Source organism: Coturnix japonica, chromosome 13 (assembly GCF_001577835.2).
Source record: "Coturnix japonica isolate 7356 chromosome 13, Coturnix japonica 2.1, whole genome shotgun sequence".
NCBI classification, from domain to species: domain Eukaryota; kingdom Metazoa; phylum Chordata; class Aves; order Galliformes; family Phasianidae; genus Coturnix; species Coturnix japonica.
The window spans coordinates 7,826,873-7,854,689 of NC_029528.1; the positions used below are offsets into that span (position 1 = coordinate 7,826,873).

The window sequence follows — 27,817 nt, forward strand, 5'->3', positions numbered from 1 at the left end:
AAAACATAAGAGCCAAAGGTAATTACAGAAAGAAGATCCATTTATTTTGTGATAAATCTCATCTGCCTATTTAGAAATAGGGTGAAAACAGATCTGGGAAAGGCAATGGTAAAGCTGCCACCAGCCTGTGAAGAGATCTACTGGAAAGCTCATAAATACAAGTAAAATAAAATAAAATAAAACAACCCACAAACACCAAAAACAAAGCATTCAAACACAAATTCAATTTGTTTAAAATATATTCCATGAAATGTAGCTGTATAAATTTATTTTTTTTCACTGAATTCTAAGTGTCCCTTGACAGAGTGACTTAATGACACTGATTTTGATAAACTGTTCAATTCAACATAATTACAAGTCTGTTACTTTGACACTACCTACTTGGAAGCTACTGAACTAACATTCAAACGTTTGACATTAGAGTGGCAAATCACTTGACTGACAGACCTCGACCAAAAATATAATTAAATCATTATATAGACACACGTTCCTATAAAAACAATCATATAAGATGTCATTACTGGTCAAGTGATTACTGGTTAACAGTTCTGTGAATTTCAGGTATACCTATAGCTGCGCAAAAATCACTGGGAAACGCAAGTGCCCCCTAGCAATTGCAGAGTGCATTCATCTTTCAGCTGTTGTAACACATCAAAGCCATGCACAAAAAAGTCTGAACTATAAGATTACCTCAAGTATTTTTCCTTTTTTTCCTCCTTCTTATAACATATTTCAAAATGTTAATATTTCTAAGAAAGACTGTAGCTTTAGAAAGACAGCTCCATTAGAACTGAATTCTCTGCTACAGTTAATACAACTTGAGCACCTGAGAAAGTTATTGAGATTATCCTGGGGAATACTGAAAGATATTTAAAGAACAAAGCCATTATCAGTTATAGTCAGCGTAGGTTCATGAAGACTAAGTCCTGCCTTAGTAACGTGATCTCCTGCAATAAGGTCACTGCTCGATGGATGAAGGGAAGGTTGCAGATGGATTCTATCTGGATTTCACTAAGGCTTCTGATACTGACCCCCTCACAGCCTGCTGCTGGGCAAACCGCACTCCACAAGGAAGGAGCCCATGCTCTGCTGAGTGATGTACAGATTAGATGGCAGGGCTCAAAGGATTGCAGTAAGTGAGGCCACACTGGGCTGGTGGCTGCACCCCTAGAGGTTTTCCCTGAGGCTCAGTTCTAGGTTTTATCAGTGACCTCGATGCAGGGCAGGGACACAACCTCAATTAGTTCACTGACAATGTTGAACTGAGCAAGAGACCCTGCGAGGGATCTAGACAGATTGTTGGACAACCAACACCATGAAGTTCAGCAAAGGAATATGCTGGGTTCTGCAGTGTGGACAGAACAATGCTGGATGCAGGCACAGACTGGGAGGTAAGTGATGGAGCAGCTCAGCAGGAAGGAACCCAAGGGTGCCATTGACAGCAGGTTCAGTATGAGCCAGTACTGGTGCCCAGACAGGCAAAAGGAAATAACTTAGTAAGTAGCACTAATTCCAGGATTAAGAAATTGTACATTAATATAGCCTTTACACCACAGCATCACTATGTATACTACATGGCACATTCTCAATATGCTTTTTTAACTTACAGTACACACACTTCCTACATCTTAGACGTGCTCATGGGCTGCAAGTTTGGTATTCTGCGCATGTGTAAAACAGGATGTTCATGCCTACAGGATGCAAACGTTGGCCAATTTAAGTCATGACATCAAAAACACGTTTGAAATCAACACAATAAAAAGGAGCAATACCTGCATAAAGAAAAACAGAACTTCCAGGAAAAGTCTGATCAATTTCCATTTTCTAGCACTGGACAAAATTTTGCTAGGCTTACCTCAAGCTTATGGGATTTTCTGTCCTACAGCCTGGCTTAAGGTAAGTATCTTTAGAACCTTTACTCTTTCATCAGATATGGCACTGGTCAGAACATTCAAAAGCGAGTGGGAACAGGAAGGGAGAGGCAGAAGTAGAGGAAATACAGAGAGAGAGATGGAATCATCATACCAAGGCAGAAGGCTAAAGATCCTTAAGCAAACAAACAACCCTCTTTCCCTCTGCTGTCAAAAGCTCCCCAGTTACAAAGCTGAGCAAAATGCACATAGAATTCTCCTAGTGGGTAGGCAGACAGTAAGGTCATGGTCTTTTCAAGTCAGCACAGACCTTATCTAATTTATTATTTTCAAGATTTCTAGTAACTTTTCTTCAAAGTCAGCTAACCTACCTATGATGTTTTCTACCGTATTGTGATGAAATTTATCTATTTTTCCTCTTTCTGTTGCAGTTCTGGAAGATGCCATTTTATTTTTTAACCTCCAGTTCTAAAACTTCATGGTCTCAAATACTAAAGTCATCAGAAAAACAAAACCAAAAAACAACATGCATCTCCCAGTCCTTCTTAGTAGTCGCTTACAGTAAGGTATTTTTCCATGCTGCTTCTCTACACTCCTCATTACTCTGTGCTCTGAAAGCTATACATCTGAAACAAATAAAGGAGGAATACAAGGGGCATCAAGGTCACTTGTCTAGTAAAAGTTCTGCTATGAGAAAGGACTGCTGCTTGGAGAACGCTGCTGTGAGGGATGACCTCAGAGATGATAAATGCTGCTGTTCTTTACTGTGCATGTCACAAATTAATTCCCTTGATCTGATGTGATGGTTCCACAGACTGCTAACAGGAGCTAAGTGCTACTGGCAATAGGAACTGATTGGTTCAAGAGATGTCATTATCTCTGAATAAATGCGTTGATAAAAGAGAATCATTTCAGACCAAGAGCTGATGGAAATAACTGATATATCACCATAAATTTCTTCCCGTTCATATAATTTTCAATGATGTGCATACATGAGCATGCATTTCGTCACTTCAGTTGCTTCACCTTGCCAGGAATAGTCTTTCTCTTGAATATGTTTCCCTATTAAAATTCACATATATGGTATACCGCTCAAATAAACACAATTCATTTTATACCAACAGCCCTCTCTTGCATTTAACTGGCTAAGTTAAAAAGAAGAGATACTGAGACACACAGTGCGTAGCAGTGTAGCTGTGGAAGTAAACTCCTTACGTGTTTCCCAGGTACCCGCACGGCAGCACTTTGTGCCCAAGCTGCACAGCAACCGACATGTATGGCAATGCCTTGGATGTGGACACGCAGCACACATCTGTTACAAGTCCAACCAAACCAGGAACCAGCAGTTAATTCTCCTTACGCAGTCAAACACACAGGAAATAAGAAAACCCCACTGACAGCAATTTTGTTCTTCTGTTTTTAAGTAGGCATCTTCCTTGTATTCAGTCATATACATTGTCGCAACAGTCAGAATATTAACCAACCTAGCTGCTGAAAGTGGCATGGGCTGGAGAGGCATCAAGCTGGCTTAACTCTCAGCACTGACAGCCCCCAGAGGTACGGTTCAGTTTATCTGTACAGAAATCCTAGGAATCTAAACTAAAGTAAAAAGAGCCCACTCAAAGTCTTCAGGTGATTTTACTGATCTAATAAAGCACTTCAAGTTCATATCCTGCAAGGACTTCTACATACAAACTGTGACTGCTCTCCATTTGCTCCTGAATGTTTACAGAGCATATGCAAGTCAGCACAACAGAAACTCACTGTTTTCATAATGAGTCACATCTTTAAGATCCTTTCCTAAAAGAAAGAAATTCAAGTTTCTCAAGTCTTGTATCTTAAGAGGAATCTTCTCTTCAGTGACTTGACCTTCAGAACATACTTTAATAATTATCAACTACTTTTTCAGATACTATTCATTCTCTCCACAGTGAATGGGATGCTTGAGCTTAACTATTTTCAGCTCCACTTCCATAATGGTTGCTATTATAACAGAGTGCTCTCTGTACTACTGATGTTTCTCCTTTATATGAAGTCCCAATGGAGTAACCCTAGAAGAATCACTCCAAATTCTCTTTTTTTTTTTTTTTTTCCCAAAGCAGTAATTACAAAATACTGTGTTGTGATATCATGCTATTATGTCTTAGGAAAAGTGGTTTAGTTTCGGTTCCTTTTGATTTCAAGCAACTAAAATTAATGTTGTTGGGAACAGGAAAAACACTCAGTTTCCTAACCACATAGGAGAAAGAATCATCATGATTAGGACTGCTCTTCCCCAGCTTCCCAGCTATGAATCTCTTCTGCCATAGCACAAAGTCTCCAATCCTAAAGTTGAGTATTTAGTATTTATAGCAAGTAACACTATATTTGCATTTTCAATTAAATACTCTTTTAAATAATTTTCAGAAAGCACAGACACTTTTTAGAACAGGGTAACTTGTAATCATTCTTTGAATCTGCATCTTCAGTAGCTGTTACTAATTAGCGTGATAAGTAAATGATTTCTTATTTACCTAAGCACACTGATTATCACAATTAATACAAAACAAAAATATATCTCTCCAGAGTTGCAGGCCAATCCACAAAGCCCTGCCTGGATTGATTTATTTTTTTCCTGATGTTTCTAATTCAGACTTTTGAAGAATCAAGGACATTTTTATCTTCTCAGGGGAGCAAGATACAAGTACATACTGGACAGTAAAAAGAAGTAACTGGCGTCTTTATCTTGGTGTCTTACAGGTATGACAACAACAGAAGCGTGAATGCAAATCACCTGCATTTTAGTTTAATTTTTATGGCTTCTTCAAGATGCAAAGTGGGATGTTTACAACAGCTTACCTAGAACAGGAGAATAGCTAGTGACATTGTTAAGCGTGCTGTATCTGCTAATTATTTACAAATCTCACACATGTGATGTGAGAAAAACAAACAAACACTGAACAAGAACACAACGCAAATTCAAAAACCCCAGATGCTTAAACTTCCCAATAAATTTAGGCATGACATAATGCTTTCACAAAGCTAATTTAAAATAATTAAGATGTAATAACAATGTAGGGCACATGCAAACTCACTGCGCACAAAGGATAATGCCATGTTTTCCTAGCTTCAGTAATTTTCCTCATTTTCTTCCATTGTACGTGCTAGACATAATGTTCATAGTCTGAAAAACGACTAGAAAATTGTACCTTTTATCATCTCTTATTGTTTCCCAGTCATTCTATATTGCATTTGTTTATCAAAGCAACTCTCATACCACACTCACACAACAATTCTAGTGTTTCTTTTGTCCCCTTTCTGTCTCTTTAGAGGATATTTAACAATATCAACTATCAATTTCCTTGTCAAGTTTAAATTAGAATACTTATTACCTGATCAGTCAATTACTCATTCACATCAGTGACTACATCTCCCACTTTCAAGACTTCAAGCTACCTTCTCTTTATCACAAAAGGCCAGTTGCTATTCCTTATTCCACTGCTTCCTTTTAGTAAGTCAATAAAATATTTCAGATATCATATATACACTCAAGTCTTGTTTTAGTTTAGTATTTGTCAACTGCAGCCAGGCACTTAATCGTCCACACTGCATGGATCCTGTTTTTGAATTGACAGTATTTCTTTTTGAATTAGGATCACAAACTGAAACCCTTCCCTGAACATGCCATGTACTGGAGATGTGCCTGGACTTGTGCTTCACTCTCTTTACATATAGCAAACATTGAGTAGGCTTCTGTACTTACAGAAGGGACCAAAATGACAGGTTGTTACCTATTTATATCATTTGGTATGTTTTGGTATACTTCTAACACAGCATCTGAGAGACATAGATTTATATCCACGTCATAGAAAGTAAAAACAAACAAATAAACATATCCTTCAGGAAATTATTTTCCTTCTTGAATAATCACACTGAATAACTGCATGACTTGAAATCTTCTACTCTATGTTCCTATTCTTGGAACAGAATTATACAAGAACTTGGAAGTCCATTAAATAGATAAGAAACTTTCCGCTTTATGGCCCAAGGAATTTAAACATGGATGCCATGGATAAATCTGAGCTTACCAACATACATGACATTAGGCAGTGCTCTGACCTGACTATTACAGATCTTAAAGCATCATTTTTGCACAAAAGCAACATTTTTTACCCATACACTCTCCATTGATTCATATTCTGAATAGGAAGATAAACTCATTTTTGCCTGAATAAATAACTATCATCTTCTACTAACAGGTCCATGTATTCTAAAAATAGGTCATTATAATTCTTGCTCAGTTTTGTTTTTGTTTTTTTTTTAAGAGCTAAACAGCAGGCTTGCATCAGGTTGCTTCAACATCATTATACTTAAAGGAATAAAATAGGCAATCATCCAGACATAAAATCAAAGAAAGTTCTTTAGAATATATATATATATATTTTAAGGCAAATAAATGTATGTACTGATCAGTATATAATGAACTCATATTATTATAAAAACAATATAGAAAGCAACTTCTTCTATTTTCCCATTCTTCTTATCTTCTGGTTATTTAATTATTCTGCTTAAGCCCCTTGACACAATTTTAAGGTTATTTTTCAGTATTTCTGTGGTTGTATTCATGCTGTGCAAGACTGCATAGACAATACTAGATCCTTCTTCCAGATGATACATTAACTCCTCAATGAAAGTTTGCACATTAATCAACTCCAAAAAGCATTCATAATGCTCATTTGAAAATAATGTGTCAAAACACGTTTGTAGAACACTATTTTTCTCTGATAATTTGTACACATTGCTTTTTGAATCTTCCTTAGACAGTCGCTTTTGTTCAACTTATCAATACTGCAATTCTCATTTAAAGCTTCATTTAAAACCTCACACTTTTTATTATGTCAACATTTTCTCCTATATTTTGTTCCTCTGCAAAACTAATTAAATGAATATTTATTATGACTTTCTCTTGCAAGCTATTATTCTTTTTTATGCTTATGGATTAAGACTGCAGTTGCCCTGCCCAAGAACTTATTCTACTCTTCTCTATCAACAACCATTTGATTCCCACAAATGCCTTACATACTTTCTTCTTTATACTATTTTACACAAACAACATTTATGAAAATAATAATAATAACCCAATGCTTCAAAATTTCCAATCTACTTTGCTGTCTACCAACACATGCTCTAAGTTATGCACTAAAACACTACTGCTGATTTTTATACCAATGTGTTCAAAGCCCCATAACTAATGGAAGTTTACTTTCCCATCTATCTCAGTTGTGTTGTCTGTAGTTTCTAGTTATGGCACATGTCCTACTTTTGGTCTGACAACAAAAAAGGAAGTCGTGAAACTTCACATATTAAAAGAAGAGGCCTCCTAATTATATACACAGCTGCATAGAAAATTAAAAAAGCAAAATAGCTATTTGAAAAAAAAGCACCCATCTATGCACATACAGGACATATACAATATGGGAAAACAGAAACTCAAAAGGCATGCATAATCACTGTGTCGGTTTGACAGCACATAATTTTGGTATCCACAATGGGTACTGGCTGTTCATATGGAGAGCAGCAAGCAAATACTCTGAACTTCATCACTTTGGGGACCACTGCCTCCTCACAACTTACGAACAAACCTGAGTAGAACCACAGGAACTATATAAAAAAATAAACCAGAATAAACTTATCAAGAGAACTACAGGATAAGGTGTATTCCACCTTTTGCAACTATTTTCTTGTTCCTTTTGAGCCAAGATGGACTTGAAATGCAGAAGCAGATTGTCCACGTCAACACAGCTCACCTTCAAACACACTGCAAAACCATTATCATGAAACACTCAAGTAAAAACAGCTGACTAAAGACTCTGGGAGGAGAAACACTGAAAGGCAATGTAATAAAGCAAGGGGAAGCTCCACTTAAATTAATAACCAACAGACTCATTTAACAGACTTAAGTGACTCTGACACTTTAGTTAATGAAAAACGAACTCAAAACCAAAAAGGAATACGTATATATTTTTAATCATCAAAATCATTCAAGGATCCCACTCAAGTTTATAAAAAAGCACTGGCCTCCTTAGAGGCAAGCATAAAATTCGATTCAAGAAAACCTAGAAATTTTATTATTCTTGTATTGCTTTTAAAATAAGTGATTATTAATCAGTAACTGAAAATACGACATTTTTGCTAATATGTGAATGGCAGATCCAAGAAGTAATTAACATATATCTGCTTGCTTAACAAACTTGGCTTTTCTACAGCAATCCATAGAGTTCAAGTTACATTTTCCCCACAAAACACAATTACATGCTTTGTTAATAGGTGGGAATGTTCACATTTCCTTCTTTTTCCTATCAGTTAAACCATACGAGAACAAAAAGGGTAAAGAGAAATATTTAAGAAGTACATTACACCAGAAATGTATGAACATGAACAAAATTAATTCTAATAATTCCCATATATAGGAGTGAGTAGAATAAATTACATGAACTTTTTTACCCATAAAACTGAGTTACCATGCAAGCTGAACCCAGTGCTTGCACACAGAGATATAGGTTCGGCTTATATTTACTCTATCTCCATTTGAGAGATGAGCGTTCATCTCACTCAGCTGCACTACTGCCTTACTGCATCCTCAGCAGGCTTTTTAGTGGGCAGGTCCAGAAGAAAGCCAAAAGGATTTGCAAAATGTGAATTGCAAAGGGAATGACAACAGATCATTTGAACTGAAGCTAATGAACAAAAATGTCTCCTCCTACTTCCTTCGTAAATGAATGCAAGATCCTGGTTCACATGACTACAAAAGCTTGTAAAACAATTGTTTTGTTAGCTAAAGGGGGTATGAAATGTTTCAGACTGGCTGAGGGTGGACTAGGTGAGCATGAGATGCAGGAGACCACAATGAAATGACCCTACTCCTCCTTCTTCTCTCTCTCTCAGCAACGATATTCAGGACCAGTAAGTCTGAATGCTACTAATTCACAGAGCTGTCATCAGCGATAAACAGGAGATATCCCTGGATATCACTCAGAGAAAGACTGCTTCCACTCCTTCAAAGAAAACAGTGTAAGTGTAAGCAGCCTACTGAAGGGAAGCAACTAAATGAAAGCCTTAAGACAACAGAGTAATCAGAAGAAACCATAATGAGCAGTAACATTTGCATTCTTCATAAAACTCATAGAGTGATTAAATCACATAACACAACCCAGAGAAAATTTCAGCATCTCCTATATACTCTGAATACTGGGATTAAAACATCATTCATCTTTGGCTTCCAATTATTATTATTATTATTTTTAATAAGCTCAAATACTTCTAACTCTTAATCTAAGCAGATTGGGAAAGAAACCAATAGTTTATTTCTTCTTTTAAATGCAAACATAGCACAGTGTACAAGAAACTACCTCAGAGACTGAGTTTATCTACAGCCACATAACACCCTCACCAAGCATTATCAGCTCCACACACAGTCAAAGCATTTATATTGACTTTTCATGACAATTCAACCATTTTGAGATACATTTTCTATTAAAAAATATCTAGTAATAAGAAGTGTAAACTATTAAAAGAAACAATATTATTTCAAAACAGCTGATGATGAAACCCTGTGCTAATTATTACTCAAACAGATTGACGCACATGCCTTTTCATGCTTGATTGACCTCAGTGCTTTAGAAGGTGCACTGACTGAGGGACACTGTCAATGAAATGATGCATTTCAAAACCAGTTTTTCCTGCCTTCTACGGGTTCTTTGAAGTATAAGAATTCGAGAGCTCCCTGTCATCTCTTCTGCATTCCTCAGGGATCAGCGCTGTTTAACATCTTTGATGTCAACATCGGCAGCGGGACAGAGCACAGACTTAGCAAGTTTGCTGACAACACCAAGCTGTGTGGTGCAGTCAAGACACCGCAGAGTGCCATCCAGAAGGGTCTGCACAGGCTTAAGTGGGGGGCCCTGAGATCCTCAAAAACTTCATCAAGGCTGAGTGTGAGGTCCTGATGCTGGATTGGAACAATCCCAGGCATAAATATGGGCTGGGAGGAGAATGGAGTGAGAGTAGCCCTGAGGAGAACTTGGGGATGTTGGCAAATGAAAATTCAACATGAGACAGCAGCGTGCACTTGCAACCTAGAAGGCCAGTGGTACCCTGGGCTGCATCAAAAGAGCAGTGGACAGCAGGGCAATAGAGGGCATTGTCTCCCCCTGCTCTGCCCAATCTGGAGTCCAGATTGGAATGGAGTCCTAGCAAAAGAAAAACACAGATGTTGCAGCAGGTTGAGAAAGGGGACATGAAGATGATTTAGAGAACTTCTCTTACGAAGAAAATGTTGAAACAGGGTTTGTTCAGCTGGGAGAAAAGAAGGAAATGAATTATTCTTCAGATTTCTAATCAAACTCAGTGGACACTGCAAACAAGTTCAAACTTTATTCTGAATGAGCTGATTTAAAGGCATCCCTATTACCGCCGTTACCACCAGCAGCAGGTAAAAAAGGTCCCAGGAACAACTTTCCAAACTTAATCTCTCTCAGCATCTCAATCTTTAAAACTAATACAGAACAATGTGAATCAAACTACTTTAACTGTAAAATATATTAAGTGGGAAGCACAGCCACTCCGGAAGCAGCATTCTTCAACTCTTTTTTCCAGAGCTGAACATAAATTATACAAAGAACAGAATACAATGAAGCATAACCACAATATGCACACATAGTTCTAGTGGCCTAATGAGCAAGAGTGAATCTAGTTTGCACATTCTTTCATATGAACTTTCTAAGGGCAAAGACTAATAGCTGGGTTTTTATGTCTACATAGTTTTGCAAACTTGAGCAATGAGCCTCAGAAGCCATCTTATGCAACAGAGAATATGTTAGCCAATTAATAAATTCCAGTATAGCTGTTTCACATCCAGTTTTACTTATTCCTAGTGCATAGTCAGAATTCTTTCCAGTAACTTAAAAAGACTTTAATTAGGTGCACTTCACTTCCCACCTGCAACTAGAAAAGCATTCTAGGTAGTAGAAGTATAGTTCGCATATTAGTAATTAGTTAACAATTTTTTTCTAGTACCATCTCATCCATAACTGCAGATGGCCTTCACTCTTTCAGTAGTTTCTCTGTGCACACTGTAGGCTCTGAGTTCTGCCTGTGTACAGCTCTAACACATTCACTTCTCATGCCTGATTTTTCAGTTCTTAAGCATCTCCTTGCCTTTTTCTGCTGCCTTTAAACATAAATGAGCTAGAAAGAATACCCATGACTGACTTCCAAAACTACCTTTCATTTCATGGAGTTTGAAACACTATATGAATAATCTGCATTCAGATCCATGGCAAAATAAATGGGAAAATAAAGCATCAAGGTTGCATGAGGGTAATTTTAAGACATGTGCAGTATTAAACCTATGTCTAAAGAATTCTCTTCATCAAAAGCAGCAATACAAATGAACCAGTGAGACAATGATGAGGAATCATGAAAAGCAGGCTGCTTCTACATTTCAATTCTGCAAAACCTGAGGCAATAAGCTGATACAAAAGGAACCAGCTGATGTTCCATAGCCACACCTTCAAAAAGGTGACTTTTATTTAAATTTTGTTAGTTGTGCTACATAAAATTTATAAATTATGAAATGTTAAATAATTCAAAAATGTAATTGAAAAATGTAGTACATAGCTGTTGTAGAAGAAACTATTAATCTTCAGACAGCTTCTATAAAGATTTACTGCATTAAATCACAAGAGAAATGAAGGAGCAATCTCAATTTACATGAAAACAGACAAAAAATTTAACATCTCTGACATTTTCCCAAGTTATTCTTAGTTATTTGGACTCCTCTCTCAAATGGCAATGAAGACGTTCAGAGAAAAATGGGTCCTATCTATCATGTACAGACTAGCCTGCTTCTTGCCAAGCAAGTTCCCTGACAGTCTTTCCAATGTCTCCAGCTAATGTTTACTTTATAATTTTTATAACCATGTCATCTAAGAAACAAAGCTGCAAACAGCGAAAGGAAAAAGAAATAACATCATTAAGATTAAGGCGGCCTCAATCATTTAATTCAGGTAGGAACACCATTCAAATAATGTCAACTTTCAATCTGAATGGACACAAAGATAGCCTTGTCATGGCGTTACTTCTCTTGTCATGAAATAAAATTTGGAGCCACCACATGTATTTTAACTTTTCTCTGAAAGTTGTTGCAAAACTGAACTATATATAGACCCTGTAGTGCAAACTTCAGCATACAGCAGTGCTCAAAAGCTCAGTGGGGCCCTTGCATTTCTCTGCAGAGATTTAACTTGTTTGCAATTTTTCTGAAGAAGAAATACATCTTCCCCAATGCCTACACCTTTATATGTACACAGTGAAGATATTCTTTAAGTTTAAAGATCACTAAGGAGTTGTTTAATTGAAAAAAAAAAGAAAAGATAAAAGACTGTCTTCTAATAGTATTAAATGCCAGGATTGTAATTAGAAAATGAACAGGTATTCTTCATATCAGATTCTCACCCTTTGCATTTCCTACAAATTGTTACTCAGTTAAGAAACTAGCATGACTCCATAAAGTCAGAGAAAGGACGAAGGCAAAAAGTTCACTTATGGATATAAGCAATGCTACGAAACAATTGACAAAGCAGGAGAAATCTGATCAAATAATAGTATTTTTGTCAAGCAGACAGTTATGTGCATTGTTTTAATGCAATGTGTAATTCACTGGGACTGCTCACCAGAGAGAAACTGAAAACACCTGTGACAGGCAACAGAAGCTGAGGTACAATTTACGGAGCCATTGCGTTATGAGCACAGTTAGGAAGAGAAGTGCCCCTCTCATACAACAAACACTGCATTGCCTGCAGTTTATCATGTCTGCTAAGCCAATATCAGCTTAAGGTATCCTATCAAATGTCTACCTTAAATTAAATGTATTTTATCTATATATAATAAAATAAGAGTGATATGCAGTGTCTGACAAAGCAACGCTTTATCTAAAGATTCTGATCGACAGCAAATCAAAATAATTCAAGCAACAAAATGCACTTTGTGGAAGTAGCTTATTTCACTGTGTAGGCTAAATGCATTTTGAGGAAGGATCACATTTTGTTTGGCAATTTATTTTATTGACAAAGCGTATTTCATCAGATATTGCTTTCCATTTTGTAGACAAATGCATGTTGTCAAATACCCTATTTCCTTTGGTGGATGAAAAGTATTTTTCCGCAGATTCTAAACTTCTGTGGAGAACACAATGAATTTTCACAGTAGTAGGCTTTGTAGGTACTTGAATTATAAATTTGTTTAAAATAGTACAATTTTTTTTAAGATTATACCTAGAATATATATTAAAAATGAGTCTTAGTATTGACGTGCATGTTTGTGATCTGTCACAATAATTAATAATCAGTGGAGTAGGAACAAAATCAATATTTAAGTGAGCTTGAGTTCTCTAATTCTAACATATGAAGTAGTTTTACTGAAAACTGACCCTCAAAATAAATCTGAGATCCTAGAATGGTAACTGCCAAACGAAGCATCGTACCTTTCTTTGAAGGCAGGTACACTCATTGGTTTCTTTCAGAAACTTTTCCTTATGTTACAGAAGTACAGCATCACATTTTTTTCATTAAAAAAAAAAAAAAAAAAAGCAACATAGCAACAACAAAAAGGTAATTCAGATTGTTCTTAGATTTTTAATGACCAATTTTTAAAAATGCACACAAATATAAACAAAAAAAAAACAAAAAAAAACCAAAAAAAAACCAGTCACCCCATAAACCCCAACAAATAAAACCAGAAGAAACTATCTTACATGACAATTGATTAAATGAAGGATATTCACACCTTTTTCATGCAGTAGTGACAGCAGTTCAAAAGCAGAACACCAAGACAGGCAGATTCTAAGCACTCTGTCCAGTAACTATTTTAACACCAATATTCTCACATCTACCTTAAATGTATTAACTTGACATGTATAATTTTACCCTCTCTTGCCAACTTAGTAATTTCAAATTAAATCAGAATTAAACTTGAAACAGGAACAATTCTCTTATCCATATTAGCAGTAAAATAATTGACTGTGATTAATACTTGGATTATCTTAGAAATATTTATTATAAGTCTGTCTTTAAAAATAGCTTGTGGACCAAGAAGAGTGAAAAGGCACCCATTCACCCATTCACATATGCTTCCATGCATATGGACTTATAAATATAAGGTAAGCAAATTAGACACATTAGACATATGCAGAACCACTGTTACCAAATAGATTAACTTCAACAAGCAACCTGGCTTGCTGTCTTAGCTTTTAACCAGTGTTACTCTTTAATTCTGCTTGAATTTTAAGAAGGAAATGAATAACTCTTTCAATAAATACTATCCTAAACAAGTAAGGTGAACCGTGAACCCATGGGCAGTAGCAAATAGCTTGTTTGAAACCTAAATAAGCAGAGAATGTGAAAGAAAAGCTGTGATTAACTCTGAAATGCTCTGTGAGAACTACATACAGCACCAATACATAAACTACTATTTTTAAAGCCCAGGAAACATTCAGACAGTTTATGTCAAAGGAAACATAACCTTTCCATGAAGGGTAAAGCCTAAGGATACAAACCAAAAAAAAACACCCTTTTGTATTTGAAGTGGTTGAGGAAACATAAAGCAACTCAAGTTTTTCTTCTCATCTCACATGATCTCCTCCCTCCAATAGCAGGCCTCATACTACAGCAACACAAGTTGAACAGAGAATGTAACCTACATTAACTGTGGGCAATTTTCCATTAAATTCACAACCACAGATTTCACATAACTATTCTAATACTGTTTATAGATTGTAATATTGGTAGAAAGATTTCAATTATTTAGCTACTCATCTTTTAAAGGATTAATATTTGTTTCACCTGGAATAAACTCAGCACTTCCTCCCTGTAATGAGGATTTCTGCCTTCTTGTAATGCTGTCCCTGACCACAACTGACACAGGTCTGAGGTCCTTCCTCAGACATCTTTTCTCTTTTTCATCCACAGAAGTTACGAAAGGATGAACACACCACGATGCTCAAAACTCTTCCCAGAAAGTCCTGTCTTTACGGCCATCTCATTCCTGAAGATATCTGATAACCAGCTCCATCTTCACCATATTATAGATACAATGAATGTGTGTTTACTGCATAATCAAGAATGCTTTAATGTTTGTACTGCACACTGCTTTAAGCATCTAACTCAAATGCATCCCACTACTGCTTTAGGAGCCTAAAGAACAGACAGAACATGACCTGCCATTCAAAATTCCCAGGCATTTGGGCACCCTGCCCATCTGACCTGCTGGCCAGTATAAATGATTACAGTCATAGAATACTGCTCACTGCTCAACTCATCTCCTCAGTTCTTCTGCAGAGAGAAGTTCATAGCGTTCCTGGCCCTCTTACAAGCTGCAGATGGTTCTTTGGTAAAGCTTCTCAAAACCATTTTTGCCACCCACATACGTCAGGAGGTAGAATTGTGTTATTATTGTCAGGGTTGGAGAGAGACAGGAGAGAAAAAAAAAAAAAATAAAAATCAAGAAAAGTACAAAATGATTAAAGGTGGCAGCAGAACAGCAAACTTTATTTTTTCCTTCTCTAATTTGAATTTTTCCTGATCCTTGGAGTAAAATTCAAGTGAAAGGCTTTGTTTTCCTTTTCTTGTTGTAAAGTCTGACTGTAGAGTTTAAACAAGCAGTAGGCGGGAACACTGCACTACTCTAACAAAACAAATAATACCAACCAACCACACAAGACAGATACTGTGCAGAAGGGTAAAAGAAATACACCGTGTGCCTTCCATATACAACTGCCCTGAAAAAAGAAACAAAACATATGAAGGACTGACATAGCCACTCTTTAGCCTACACAAGGTAAGTAACTTCGGGAAACACCAACAGCACTTCAGTAAAATCACAGTGTTACTGATGTTTGCAAGTGATACAACCACAATTCCTCCAAGGACTGAAATGAGGCTGGCCATCACGTATGAAAGACTGTTACCAGTCTGGTTAATGGCAGCATTTCTCCTTCTCAAATCATAAGTGTGCGCAAACAGGCCAGGAAACAGACCTCACTTGTGAAAAGCAAGGCAAAATGGGCAACAGGTATTCCATTTTCCTTCACATTGCCAGTTACTAGGCTTTCCCCCCATTCCACAACAGATGCATGAGTATCTAGAAAGTCCTTCTGCACTTAGTTTACACACAAATAGGACTCTTCCTTGTTACTCTCATTATTCTTTTCTAGTTCAGCTCCCATTGAGTTTAAGCCTTCCCGATTTTGCCCATCTGAGCAAATTCTTTTTCTTCCCCAGTACCATTACTAACCTGAGTAAAAAATTGGTTACACAATCAAGAGCTCAGTTACACATTTTGCACTGATCTACAAGCATGTGCACAGGACTATCCATGTGCAATTAGTTATAAATATCAGTCACTCAGGATTACGGTAGTAGCAAAGGTCCATCCCTCCCACTGCTGCAGAACAACTTTGCAGAGTAAGGCTGCTTATACAGAATTCATCTATCTCAGTCCTTTGTAACTCTCTCCCATACACGTGCTGATTGTGAATGATTTAGGAATTCAGCTTGACACTACACATGGAAATTATGGATCAGAAAGCCTTTTGGAAACAAAATAACAGCTTGAAATTGATATCAAAATCTCCAGAAAAAGATAAAGTAATTTGAGAAAGAGCATCAGAAAGTTCATATCTACATTAATTTGTTACATCAATTTCATATTCCTGTTTGACAGACACAAAAATACTTATTTCTATGTCCATGCATATTTAGCCCTCTGTCTTCAAGGCAAACTCTCGTTTGAAGCTGTAAATTAATAAAACACTAGATGCAAAAGCACAATCCACACACTGATACCAGATAACTCCTAGAGAAACTAGAAACAGTCATGTTCATTCTTGTCTTTGTTGCATAAAAAGATCGTGCAGTAAATGCAGCCTAAAAGCAGATGGATTATAACTCACCTAACCAGCACAGGTTAAAAAGATAGCTATATTTCAATTAAAAAAAAAGCCAATTGTTGCATGTCTTATTATCATAATAAAACATCCTGGCAACAATTAATAGCTACCCAATTCACAGAAATTGCTTCCATTATATTTGAAGCAGCTACTTTCTTTGAATGTAATGACTAAGAGAAAAGAAACAGATGTTTCTGTTGCTAAGGAGATTGAATAAAAAAAATGAGATAAAGCAAATATTTAAAATATTTTTAAAAGGAACATTTGTTCCATTTGGATTATACTTGCTCTATATCCAGCAGCGCAGTCAGCTATCACATAACAAAACATCACTGCTGCTTTTTGGGTTTTTTTTTGCATTGTGATTGTTCAACTGGAATATATTGTGCATATTTATTCTGGGATAACATAGCATAACAAATGAAGATGCCTACACACAGACACTACTACATCCATGTCTTGAGTAGCTGCAGATGCTCATTGTCAGTAGTGGATATTTGCATAATAAACTAGACTCCTGCTAAAGTTAGGGAAACTTCAACTGTCCATGCCATGAACCACATTACAGTTGCCATACAGATAAAGGTGAAATCTTAAAAAAAACCTCTCTAATATAACATGAATTGTTTTAATGTGTTCACATCATTATCGGTGATGTCATGTTGTACAAGCACGGAGCTGACTGCCAGAGGGTATAAAAAGTTGGGTCAGTATGAAGTAAAGCTGTTTGTACCTTACACATTAAACTCAACACAAAGCATGCTTGAGTAAAAGGTTAAGCAATGATGGAGGAAACGATTGCTTTTGTAATTGCATGTCAAAGAGCATTTTACTAATTTCCTAATCTTTAAAACTAATGAATAAATGTATACATTTTAAGAAAACAGAAACCTTTGTCTGAAATAGAAATAAATCTTGCATTTTAGAAGTTAACGTCACACATCAAGAAAACAACACTATAAACTCATCCTGACTTTGAAGATACCCTCTTTAGGCCGTATACAAAACTCACGTTTGATCACTGTGCTCCACCTCCAAAGTGAACTTTGGAGCAAGTAGAACAAGATAAGGCACAACAGGCATCATCTGTCATCAAAACAGATGCTCCTAAAATATGAAGCCTGTTCTATTGAGTTAACTATACCAAAAAATACAATCTTAAATTATTCTGATTCATAGTTTGAAGGTTAGGTCTATTTTGTGCTTTTTTACAGTTGAGCAAGTAAGACAGTAGTAGTCATGGTGTTTGCTACTTCAAGTCATTGTAAATGTACTAACATTATGAGACATATTTATGTCAATGACAGACCAGTACAAGGCACAGTGAAACAGAATAAATAATTGCTTAAGGACAACCAACAAACAACAACTTTCCCTGCATGCAACATAAAATGTAAAAGAAAAGAACTGTGGAGCAAAAATTATTTGTGCAATGTATCATCTTTCCCCATACACCTATTGGAACTGCAGCACAGCTACAGTGCAGCATAATCTTGTCATTCTCCAATGCCCTACTGACATGTTTTTCTACTGCATTATTAGCACCCTTGGAGGACTCTCTATTACTCAAAACTGATTTATTCTTGAAAGGTATCTTGCTCACTCTAATATCTCCTTTCCTGCAGTCAATAGCAGCCATCTCCAGGCTGACATCTGAGCCTGTTTTCAGGCTTATTGTAACTGATTCATGTCCTAGCTCCAGTGGCAAATATATATAGCTGTCAGATGGAGTACTGATGGTGGTAGCTCTTCCTGATACCAAAATGTCTGTAAGCACTGAACACTTTGATTTCTCACTGTGATGGCATTTAGCTCTATGCATTTTCTTCCTAGAAAATCTGGTTTTTGGAGCTCCTTTCCAAGCAGATAGAGCTTACCTACAAAAATTAAGCCTGTAATTTCATTCCAGACAGATTCAGAACTGGAGCGTGTTTTATAGCAGACATTCAAAGCCTAATGAACCAGTTTAGACCTGCTACCTACTTCTATAAACACAAACAGCTCAAGGGAACGCTAACTGTGGAAGGAAACTTCTCCTGACAAGAAAATCTTACCTATTTGTATACACATCTATGTATCTATACGTACATAAACACAAGATTACACAGATAATATATGCATATATATATGTATTAAATCCACAAAAATAAACTGTTCATGAAGGCAAAGACACAGATCTAGACTGGAATGAATGCAATGAAATGCAGCTTTATTCACTCATTCCTCATATGTGTGCTCTGTTCCACCAAAATCACATTTATCATACACCTACGCAGCCACACCACCTCAAACTCAAGACAAAATTAGCAATGGAGGTTTCATTCCAGAAGAAGATGCTGACTGCATGCAACCTTTCCCATTTCACAAGCAGTCTCTCAAGCAGCTCCATTCAGGATTCATCACCACACATGGAGGGCTACAGCCCTCCAAAAATTACAACATCTCTTCTGAAATCACAGTTTCCTCTAAGACTTACAATCAGTTTCACAAAAACACACAATCTCTGTACCAAAAATATTGCCCTGGCAGAGAGGAGACAAAACTGTAAAAAAAGAACAAGAACACTCCAGCCAGCTCTTCGTACCCTGTTTCCCACCAGATGTTCTTAGGTTGTTGCATAGAGAAACTTCATTAAAAATCACCACTGATGAGACACAATTTCTTTTTGGGCTCTCCTAGGAAAGCCACAGAAAGTCATTTCTGAGTTTCTAGTTAAGATCTGCCCATTTGAACTTCCATTTAAGAAGCAGTCAGACAGTTATTCTAATGTTTTTCTCAAGCTTGCATTCTAGATTATCCTGAGTATCTGCAGCATTTCTACACCCTGGAATTTCACATACAATCTTATATTACAGTTGAAACAAAAAAAATGAATCTTCTGAATTAGGGCATAAAGGAAAACCTATCCTTATCTAAATCAAAGGTCAGAACTCACAGGTTTTTCATACAGTCCTTTTCATACAACAGCTCACATCCCATCCCATTCAAGTACATAAAAATAAATCTACAAATTATAAACCTTCATGGTACATAATGCAGATATTACTATTAAAACCTGTACTTAACTCCAAAAAGAATCCTTATAAAATACTGAATACTATCAACAGCTACTTAACAATGCTGCTATCTGTATGTTACATAGTAGTCAATCAAAATCTACTATTTCAAACACGTAGTTATTTTTCCTGATACATTCTTATTTGACATGTACTGATAACCTGGAATTTTATACAATTACGTCTTTCTATTACAACCTTTTCAGTCTACATACTCCTACTTACAGTCCACTAGAATATTTTCAGATAAGGTACTTATCTTCCATTTATCTTTAAAATAATAATAACAATGATAATTATTATTATAATAAAAAGGCCCAACACATTCTAGACCTACTGTTTTGCTTAATTTATTTTCATCTTCCAATTATTTGACAGAACTGACCTTACCCAAATTAAGACAGTGTTTCTCATCTACCAATACATCTTGAGAAATGGTAGAACTTATTTTCTCAGATTAAATACTGTGCCTTACTAAATGCTGCTAACTAAAACTCTCTCTTAACAAGTATTTATGCAGTGCTAAGGCCAATGCGTGGGCTTGTCTCCTGATACGTTCAAAGCTCCACCTAAAACTAAACAGGCTAAGCCCCAGTAGCATCTCACTTAAACTTCATACCAAGAACAGAAATGGAAGAAAACAGTATCTTTTTTTCCCCCAAAATATGTTTTGCTAAAAGAAATAACTGACAGTGGCTTAAAACTTGAGTAACGCCTTAACTCTGTTTCTGTAATCATAATTCGTACTACATTTTAATTGAGTATATAACCTTGTTCTTCCACCATGCTGAACTACTGCTGCTAATTAAAGGAAAGTCCATTTTACTTATTTAAATAAAAATTAAAACAAATTAACCAAACAAAATAATAACATTCTCCCAGTGCACTGCTTCTTACTAGAAATACAAACCTTAATCTAGGGATTGGGGGATTAGAAATGGGAGAGCAATCATAGAATGGCTTGAGTTGGATGGGACCTTAAGGATAAGCAAGCTCCAACCCCCCTGCTATAGATAGGGCCACCAACCTCCACATTTAATACTAGACCAGGCTGCTGTAACAAAACTAATTTACTCATTAGTTTATAATTTAGGGTAGTTAGTACTTTAATTTTTATGCTTGCAGAGGATGGGGTTTTCTCTCTGCTGCCAGAAGAGTTCCACAGGAAAAAGACTGGTTTTGTGGTTCCATTTCTAAGTGCAAATATTTCATTTATCAAGTTGCAATTGTGAGCTTGCTGCTCAGGAACTAAAAGACAGAGCTACTAAAAAATACAAGTATAAAAAAAAAAAAAAAATCAGTTGAAAGGAAATAATTTCTTAAAGGAATGGTAAGTGTACACCTTGTTTATAAAACTAAATATTAAGAGACTATAAGCTTTTTCTCCCCCAGACCTATTATCCACTATTTCAACAAAATGATCTCGTATCTTTAGAAGACATAAAGAAGTGCTTTTATACAATCTTATAAAATACCTAACTGAAGATTAAGTGCAAACCGGGAGTGCACACATCTTAGTAACTCAGCCTGTATTACCAGAAATACCATCGAAGATCTCATGCAAAGCCATCTGAAAAATTTCACTACTGAAATTCCTACAACTAAGTGGAGCTGGTGGCCGCCCCGGGCTGTGCTTTGTGCTGGTTTTGGCCTGGATCATGTGTTTCTCCCCTTTTTCCCCATGAGTCTGAAAATTAAACCATTATACAAGGAAGTAACCCAAGCACACTAGAGATGAGCACCAGCTCTCACAGAAGGTACCTGTTAATGAGTGGCCATTTCTGTTCCAACATACAATGGTACATGCCATTGGAAGAAGCACCCCTGGAGTTTGACAGAAACCATGCAAATGAGACTGGCCTCCAGGCTCAACAAAGAGCACTGCTGCTAGTGATGGATGCCATCCCTTTGAAGATGCACAGACTGTTCATATAATTTTCTTTTTTGTACCTTCCTTCCCCTTAAAAATCACTGGAAACTGAACATGGTAAAGAGAGGCAGGTACGTTTGACAATAAAAAAAGGGCTACTGAGGTAATTTTCTCAAATACTTCTGGTTCTTCATACCACTGTATGTTTACAGGAAGTTTTTAACCCACACACAAAATGTCAGTAAAGACAGCCCTAAGAGCCCACGGCCCTCCAGACACTGGACTGAGAAATGAACTGAAGATGGCAGTGGTAGAGATGTTTTCCTCCCACTCCCACAGAATGGAATTTATAGTTAGAATGCATCAAGCTAACAAACTGAGCACCCTTCTGAGAAGAAATCCAGTATGGTTTTGATCAAAAAGTTTAATTTTATTTATTTATTTATTTATTGTCACATGAGTTACTTTCTAAAGGTTTTAATCTACCACAGTGGAATGACAGTAGTCTTCGCTGAATAAAATAAATACAAGTAACAAACAAAAAAACCCACAACCATACAAAAATCCTCCACAGACTTAGCAAACATTTTACACTTATATCATGGTAATGGTCCCTACATAACACAGGAGATACTAGAGGACACATCTGAGGGAAATGAGTGCCGAGATTTGTTTGTGAACTGACATCAAGTCTTTGTCATTTATTCAAAGAATGAAAAGGCAAAAAGAGGCAGAGCTGGGGAAGCTGGACAAACAACACAAAAGCAGGTAATTGAGAAGTTACTGGTGATTCTTTGGCAAACCAGCAAATCCAGGAGAAACACAAATTTAATGAGGCAAATGAAAAAGGGACAGCACTGGTTCACCCCACAAGTCAAAAGCAGAGCCTAAAAGAGGACCAATTTTGTGCTTGACATATCATAAAATATATTTTCTTTTGTGCTCTGAAAGAAATACAGCAGAATTTAAAACTGTTGTTATTAAACTCCAACTAACAGGTTTGTTTTACATGACTCTCAACTTACAAGCAGTTCCTTTAATAATACGGGCACTTAATTAAATGGCTTAAGAATTGTTCAGTGTGTAACAAAAAATTAAGAGAGAGTAAAGACTCAAAAATTATTTATTTACTTGAAAGGCAACTTTACGTTTTTTAGGGGAATAAACTGAAGGTATTTCTTTTTCTCTTGAGGCTGCCCTAGGCAAAATAGCCTTCTTTCTCTGCAGGATACACTGGGATAGTTTGTTACTGTATGTAATTACATGAATTCCCAGAGCATATGTACAGTGTAATTAAATTACAGGGTGTCTAGTGAGTATTGTGTCCTATAGTTGCAGACACCACGGCAGAAGAATTTGAAAGGCCCTTCTCTTTATATTTTCCTTTCACAACATTTTTAATAGGATATGCAGACTTAAAACTTTATGTTATGTAGTATTTCATAAAGATAAAATTGTTGTGCTTAGAATCTGAACAAAATGCCCACTCAAATGAAGAAAAATTATGTTAATGCTGAGAACAAGGAATTCCTAGTATACTCATGTGATCCTGAATTTGTCAGGATATACAAGTCCATCAAATGAAAACCTAAGTAGGCAGCAAAAGGATGCATTTCTCTTTCTGAAACATTCTAAAGCAATTCAGCTGGGCTGGAAAAGACCAAAGTAGATTCTGTAAAGCAAAGTGCTGGGACAAATTGCTTCCTCTACAAAAACACTTTCCTGCAGAGATCTAGAAAGGTATTTTTCAAGCATAGATGGAAGCACTTTGGTCAATAATATGAACACATCTCAGCACAAAACAACATACAAAATTGAAGTTATGACTACTCACTGAAAGGGGAGATCAGCAATGCTCTGTGTTCTGCTGTTTTGCAGTCGTACTGGGTGATGTCTACAGCTCACCAGGTAAGAGACTTCTTAATCCACTTGACAATGAAAAGCAAGAAGAATCTGTCAGGGAAAGAAGAAAAAAAGTAACAATTTCCAGAAAAACAAATTGTTTGACACTAGACATAAGCAAAGACTCCAGAAGTATTTTGGTACTCTCATAGCTTTTTAAATGTCAAACAGAGCATCAATATCCAGCCAAGTCAGAATGTGAAAATTCATCTTTTAGAAGCATCTTCCCCTTTTGAGTCTCCCTCCTCCCTGTCTCAAATCTAGGCAGGCACCCACACAAAGAGCTTCCTTAGCCATTTCACTTACACACTGCTAAGTCTAACAGATGTGAACTGACCACACCCTCTCTACCAAAGAAAGAAAAAGCACAATAATCCTGGTAGCAACCCCTCCAAATGTAGATCAATACATTTTTCTCTCCAGATGTCCTCACTGGGAAAAGTTTAATTTAGAGTAATCTTGGATGTCACAACTCTACAGTCCACTTGTTAATTCTCCTGGCAATTTATGCTTTTCTTTTTCAGTCTGCAATACCTTACCCTGCCTGTTGTTTCCCACATTTTCTTCAGAACCTTCAATATCCTCAAAGTTTGTTTGTTTGTTTGTTTTTGTTTGTTTGTTTTTGAAAGGAGAAATTAACCAGAATGTCCAGAGCTTCCCAGTGTGTCTAAGAAATTATCCAGTTAGAATCACAGCTACCAGTAAGATTACATGGAATATCAGGTTCTATACTTCATTACAAATTGAAGCAGCAAGATCCAAAATAAGAACTACTTCAATGGAGAAGCGACTGGTCATGCAGAGTAGTCAGTTCAAAAAGCTGATACCTACACACTGAAAAAAATAATGAAATCCGCACTGGCTGGAGGTGGAAACAGACAAACAAAACATCAGCACTAAAGCCAAATATTACACAAATACATAGAAAACACATAAACACAAGCTATTTCTTCTGACTGGTATGCATGAAATTTTCTTTTAACACAGAGAGTTTTTAACACTACTAGCTTATCTACTGCTTTCACTGAATTTAAGTTAATGGTGCTTGGTTTTGCTTAAAAAAGAAGCTTGACATACCAGCACTACTTAACTGCTGAGGTCTATCTCCCTGGAAATGAATAGGCATAACCGTACTTCAGACCAACAGCTTTCCATAAACCATCAATTATTTAAATAAGACAAAGAATTCAATATGCTTTATACATCAGTATCACGCAAAATCTTTAAGACCAGAATCATGGCATAAAACAACCTAAGAATATGAATCAATGTGAAACAAACAGTGCTTTTAATTTGCAAATGCAAAAGCTGAAATATAGATAACCTTACTAATTAGGGATTGGAAGGCAGTTGCTACATCCATAATCTCCTTATTTTCTCTAGTACGTTTACTTCTCTTTGTGCAGTCCTGTGCACCTACGCCTCAATGCAAATTATGTTGCTGTTACAAACCTACTGCTCTGGTAATTCTTTGCTACTTTGATTATTTACTTATAATTGCTAATTCATCTATAGCTTCCTTGTTTGAGTATTTGTATTTCAGTGCCTGAAGACTTTGGAAAGGAAACATTCCTAAGAACAGCACCAGATTACACCAGATGCAAACGCTGATAATTCACACACAAAAAAACTAACTTACGAGCGCTAAAACCTCCTTTCATCAGCTTTACACAGAAATTGTCAACCAGATGTGTGCTATCATCTTCTAATCTTCATGAAAGACCACACCTACACTGGCTTTCAAACCTTATTAAGAGGAACTGATCCTTACAGAATAACCCAGACCCAGCAGTGCTACTGAGATGGCACCTGTAGCAATTGGACAGATCAATACAATGGGAAAGGTGTTACAACAAAGGTGTGATAACGGAAAGACCAGCACAGTGCAGCCCTTCAGACCACACAGCTGAATTGCCTCCACCTATGCTCCCAGGGATGATCTGGTCCTTTTCCCACGTGCTCAATCAGTGGCTCAGGCCATGACTCGGCAGTTCCCACACAGCACATATAAGCAATCAGAGTATTTGCCACACTTCACACTGCCATTCTTCTTGCTCTTGTTTCTGATTTAATTAATGAGTTGTATTTCTAAGATACAGGTTTTAGATTAAGCATGCAATGATGATAGAAGGGGAAGACCGTGGCTGCAAGAACAAAAAAGGCAATTGCAAATTCTGCACGAGGTGTATTTGATCCTGGTCATTATAGACTTCATGCTGTAGCACTGTATTTATGTCAGTCACCAGAGCACTGAGCACAAATTCCCATCTGCTGAGCATCACCAAGCACTCCAAGCACTTTGCTCCTCCGGACACTGCAGGCCCACTCCAGCTGTTCCCTGCCTTCCACTTCTGGCTCCATCCACACAGCACCTGGGCACCAACTGTTCCATAACAGGGTGGCACGTGGCACAGAAAGATTGAAGACACTGTCTGCTAACACTGCATGCTCAATTTTCATAGCATTTAGTATTATGCAGCACTTTGTATGCTACAGAACAGCTCTAGGTGCCTTCAACCGTAGCTGAGAATCATAAACATTTTTATAAATTAAAGTACTCAGTAACTAAGGAACAAGTGAGTATTTACTGTGTGCACCACAGCCTGTTTACTGCAGTATTTGTGCTCCTGCCTGTGGAGACACAGCCTGGACAGGCACTGGCCTACTTTGCAGAAGTACTGAACCCAACCAAGCTCTAGATCAAAGCACTCTCCTCCTTTCTTTTGTCTCTTCCACACGGTTGCAGATTTTACCAGTACTTTAATCTCTGTGCATGGTCACAGAAACACATATTCCTTCAAATGGTGCCGTGGGGGAGTGCACAGCACAGGAATGCTCTGACCAGCCTTCAATGACCAATCCCTTGGACTGCGGAGCAAGGCCACCTGCACTTAAGGTCACCCATTCCTGAATCCTTTACTTCACTCACTTCACCCCAGCAGCAAAAAACCCCTGATACCAACACATATTACAGAACCAGGACTGCAAGTTTTACACCCAACTTAAAAGAAAAAATACAATTTATTCTTCCTAGTAGCCAGCCAAAGATACAAGAGACCATGGTAAATTAGCAAATGAAGATTAACTGACTTTTTTGCCAATGAATAAATATATAAATAAGCTTCTAAGAGATGCGACATTATAAACAAGTGTTGCAGTATATTAGAACTGCAAAACAAAAATAATAAAAACAAATTATGGATTTCTTGAGTACATAAGTTTTGTACCACTTGCTAATTGACATCTGAACAGACTTCTATTCAAAACAATTATATTCCATCTTTCTACCAAACAGTAGACAGCTGTTTAAATCTTAAGGAGAAATACTGACCAAAGTCAGTAAGAATGGGAATCCAGCACAGAAAATGGGAATCCAGTTACATAAAAGATCATGGCAAAAATCTAATAGTTCACTACTCACAAGAGGCACTGAATGAAAACCACATCTGAATCACAGCAGAATACAAAACATAATACACCAGAGAAGCAGCTCTGCTCACATCTTCAGAGACACAGCAACCGTACTCCAAGTATAAAGAAAAAGCAATAAAAATGAAATACATACCAGCCTTCACAATGTGTCCGCTGAAACACATTTCTAGAAGAGCATGGAGGTAGACTGCAGAAGCTGAAGCAAAGCACTACGGCTGCCCACAACACCAAGAAGGCCATAATCCCACAAAGAAACTGAAAACGCTTCAAGGGAGTGACACTAAATGTTGGTGCTTAGCAGGCAGCAGCTGTAGTGCCATCGCTACAGGAAGAAGCCCATTCTGGCATTTGGATCAGGAGAACTGACAGTAATAAAATTATGCCAGATGGAAAAAAATAAAATAAATTCACTGCCACTGCTTGGCGTATTATCCATGGTCTACATCTAGTTTACAGCCCTCTGGATTACTAATCTCTAAGATTCTGTTCTGTTCCAAGGTATCACAAGACAATTCGAACATTATAAGAGGAAGAACCTGAAAGTAAAACAGCCAAAAAATCTAAAGAAATTACCACACAAAGACCAAAGGAAATGAATTTATATATGTGTATATTTATGTATAAATATAGCTATGGATATAAGTAAAATTCTTTTTACAGGAACGTGCAAGTGTAAGAAACCACCAGGGAGAGCTGTGTTTGC

General features: G+C 36.9%; 1 protein-coding gene across 13 annotated transcripts in view; it reads right to left on the reverse strand.

Moving 5' to 3' along the window:
- TENM2 (teneurin transmembrane protein 2) overlaps positions 1-27,817 on the reverse strand; it is a 1,269,291-nt gene that overhangs the window by 477,108 nt on the left and 764,366 nt on the right. For all 13 annotated transcript variants that reach the window (XM_032447373.1, XM_015875932.2, XM_015875931.2 and 10 more), the window contains one exon: positions 23,615-23,733. The gene's annotated coding sequence lies outside the window, so the exon portion shown is untranslated. The remainder of the gene's footprint in view (positions 1-23,614; positions 23,734-27,817) is intronic.